This window comes from Arachis stenosperma, chromosome 3 (assembly GCF_014773155.1).
Source record: "Arachis stenosperma cultivar V10309 chromosome 3, arast.V10309.gnm1.PFL2, whole genome shotgun sequence".
Lineage (NCBI taxonomy): Eukaryota > Viridiplantae > Streptophyta > Magnoliopsida > Fabales > Fabaceae > Arachis > Arachis stenosperma.
The window spans coordinates 44,204,510-44,208,834 of record NC_080379.1 but is presented as its reverse complement, the minus strand read 5'-3'; positions in this window follow the sequence as shown (position 1 = coordinate 44,208,834).

Sequence of the window (4,325 nt, the reverse complement as noted above, 5' to 3'; positions counted from 1 at the left end):
AAACCAAAGCTTTATCAAAAATCGAAGGCAAAGCGACGAAAGAAAGTAAAGAAGCATAAAGTCGAACCAACCTGGAGAAAGGAAAGAAGCTCTAAAGAAAAGCTGAAAGACGGAGCGATAAAAGACGTTCCTCGAAGAAAAGCACCAACAAAGTGCCAAGACAAAGCGTCACAGAAAAAAATGAAAATGCAAGACAAAACAGAGAAAAAGAGAGGAAATTATAGAAAAGAGAAAACCGTTTCTTGGATACAAAATTCAAAATAAAAGAACCAAGAGAAATGGAGCATTAAAATCAATTAATGAGGGTATTAAAAATCTCGCACATTCCCAAAGCCAGAGCGCTAAAGCGCGAGCTTTTAAGAGAAACAAAGCATTTCGCATTCAAAAGAAAGAAGAACACCCTACAAAGAAGAAGTCGACAAAATGCTCGAGTTCAGCTTCATCCAAGAAGGTTCGAAGTCCTAAGACTAAGACTCGACCTCAAAAGAAAGACCAAGCTTGAGCAGGGGCACTGTTCATACCCAGGATCGAGCCACCTGACCCGGGATGTTTAGCGACAGAGTAACTGACCTCTTCAGGTCCGACTACCCGACCTTTTCTCAAAGAGCTCGGCCAAATTGCCAAGAAAGCCCAGTAAAGGGCCCTAATAGAGGAACACGACTCAAATCCAAAGGCAGTCCAAGCCTATAGAGATAAGGACGGTTCCCTTAAAGATACGAGGACCCCAGTCAAAGATAAGATAAGATAAGATAACTAACTTATCTTATCTAAAAAGGTCACTCCACACCATTATAAATACGCTGGAGCACCCAGGTATAACTCATACTCTGATTCTACTAAAAACTTACTTAATACTCTTGCTAGCTTAAGCATCGGAGTCCCTTGCAGGTACCACCACCCTCCGGTGACGAAGGATCAGCACCACCACCAAGTCCAATAAGTCAGACACAACAGCTCTGACCAGTGCGGAAGATCTCGTCCGAGATCGACCTACAGTTTCAGGTAACCCTCGGAACACTATCCAACGTCGTCCTAGTCAAAAATGCTAGTGGAAAATGGAGAATGTTTGTCGGCTATTCTGACTCGAACAAGACATGTCCCAAAGACTCCTTTCCCCTCCCCAACATCGACACCTTGGTAGACTCAGCAGCAGGATATCGTTTCCTCAGCTTTATGGACGCATACTCCGGCTATAATCAGATCCCAATGCACCAACCTGATCAAGAAAAGACAGCGTTCATAACACCAGGAGGCACTTATTGCTACAAAGTAATGTCGTTTGGATTAAAGAATGCGGGGCCCACTTACCAAAGATTGATGAGGAAGGTTTTTCATGACCTCATCGGCAAGACAATAGAGGTCTACGTCGATGACATCCTAGTAAAAATAGCAGAACCAAGCAGCTTTATAGACGACTTCCAAGCTGTCTTCAAAGCGCTAAGAAAATTCAAGATGAGGCTCAACCCACTCAAGTGTGTGTTTGCCATGTAGGGCGGAAAATTCTTAGGCTTCATGATAACACAACGGGGGGTAAAGGCTAATCCAGACAAGTGCGAAGCCATCCTCAAAATGATAAGTCTAGGGTACGTCAAAGATGTGCAGCAACTAACCGAGAAGCTCACGGCTCTATCCTAGTTTCTCGAAGCCTCGGCTGAAAAGGCCCTCCCATTTTTTAACCTAATGAAGAAAGGAATCGCCTTCGAGTGGACCCCGTCATGCAAAGAAGCATTCAGCCATTTTAAAAAGGTACTCTCAGAACCACCCGTGCTCAGCAAATCCAGAGAAGGAGAAAGTCTGTCCCTATACCTAGCAGTGACCATACAGGCCGTGGTGGCAGTCCTTGTCTGAGAAGAAGACAAGACCCAACGCCCAATATACTTCATCGGTAAAGTACTCCAAGGAGCGGAGTTGAAATACACCAAGCTAGAAAAATTGGCTTATTCCCTACTAACCTCATCGAGGAGACTCAAATAATACTTCCAAGGACATATGATCATCCTAAGAACCGACTAGGCGATTGGCAAGTCTTCCAGAAACCCGACCTCGCTGGGAGAATGATGGCATGGGCAGTAGAGCTGTCCCAATATGATTTACAGTACGAGCCCAGGCAGGTAATTAAAGCCCAGGCAATGGCAGATTTCTTGGTAGAGGTCGCAAGAGAAGCACCCGAAATACCGAACACACGGTGGAAACTCCACGTCGACGGAGCATACAACCAAACATTCGGAGGGGCAGGGATCATCCTCGAGAACTCGGCGGGGGTACCTTACAAGCAATCGATCAGGTTCAATTTCCCAATCTCCAACAACCAGGCAGAGTACGAAGCGCTAATAGGAGGGCTAATCCTAGCTAAAGATGTCGGAGCATCAAAGATAGAAGTTAGTAGTGACTACCAGATCGTCACATCCCAGATAAATGGCAGCTACCAGGCCAGGGACGCACTACTACAAAAGTATCTAGAAAGGGTAAGAGAATTATGCAAGAGCTTCGAGGAAGTCATAATCCAGCACATCCTCAGGGAAAGGAACGCCCGAGCAGACCTCCTCTCCAAGCTAGCGAGCACCAAACCTAGGATAGGAAACAGGTCTCTAATCCAAGGGCTGGCAACTGAACCAGCAATCATCTTATGTGTAACCCAGACCCTAAGCCCCCCTCATAGATAGACCCAATCTTCCGGTACCTGGAGCACGGTGAAACGCCCCCAGACGAGAAAGAAGCACAAGCCACTAGGAGGGAAGCCTCCAAGTATGTGATCATACAGGGGTAGTCATACAAGCGAGGACTCCACCAACCCCTGCTCAAGTGCCTACACCCCGACCAGATGGACTACGTCTTGAGTGAAGTCCATGAAAGGTGTTGTGGTCACCATATTGGAGGGAGGTCGTTGGCAAAGAAGATCATCCGAGCAGGATACTACTGGCCCACAATGATGTCGGACTCCCAGAAATTCGTCAGAAAGTGTAAAAAATGCCAAGAATACGCCAACTTCCACAAAGCCCTACCTGAGGGACTGAGTCTGATGATGGCACCCTGACCTTTTGCCTAATGGGGAGTCGACCTCTTGGGGCAATTCCCTCCTAGGCCAGGACAAGTAAAATACTTGATTGTAGCCATAGACTACTGCACCAAATGGGTGGAAGCAGAGTCACTAGCCAGTATATCTTTGACAAACTGTCAAAAAATCATGTGGAGGCAAGTGGTCACTAGGTTCGGAATCCCAGAATCCGTCATATCAGATAATGGGACACAATTCACAGACAAAAAGTTCAAAGAATTCCTCTCGGGACTAGGAATCAAGCAAAAGTTCACCTCAGTCAAGCACCCTCAAAGTAACAGACAGGTAGAGGCAGCCAACAAAGTCATCTTAAAGGGGCTAAAGAAGCATCTCAAAGGGAAGAAGGGCTCATGGGCAGATGAGCTAGCCTCACTCTTATGGTCTTACAGAACCTCTTCCCAATCATCTACCGGTGAAACCCCCTTCCGACTCACATACAGAGTCAATGCAGTCATCCCAGTCGAAATAGGGGAGCCAAGTCCAAGACTACTCCTTGGGGGAGGGAACGAGGCAGTTGAGAAAGACCTAGTTGACGAAACAAGACAGATGGCACACTTGACAGAGGCAACAATCAAGCAAAGAATAGCCCTAAGGTACAACGACAAAGTGCTAAGGAGAAGCCTCGGGGAAGGCGAGCTGGTCTTACGACGTAACGATATAGGACCGCCAACCCCGGGAGAAGGCAAGTTGGCCACAAATTGGGAAGGAGGTAAGGGAATTCCTCAGAAAGGGTGCGTACAAGCTAGAAAAGCTAGATGAAAGTGAGGTGCCGAGGACATGGAACATGACAAACCTGAAAAGATTTTACTCATAAGAAAAAGCGACTTGACGGCCTAACGATTCCCCCACACTCGCTTTAATTTTTTCCATTTTCCTTCGTTTCCGCTTTCTTCAATTATGTATCGCATCACCTCTTTGTTTTAAGTATACATATATAACTTTATCTTTTTGCAAGCAAAGTTTGCCAAATACGATGAAATGACAAAAACGGCAAGCAATCGACCTAACGGATACTCGGGACTGATCACCCCAGGAACCAAAGGGTCCCAAAAGCTAAAAAAGAAAAAAGGCAACAAACAATAAAAATGGTAAATACCATAAAAACAGTAAACCAAAAGGCCACAACGGCCCGGATAAGCAAAAACAATAAAGTAACCAAAAGGCCACGACGGCCCGGGTAAGCAAAACTAATAAAGTAGACAAAGTCACAATGGCCCGAGCAAGCAAACAATTACCATAAAAATGACTTAATGAAAATGTAGCAAAATAT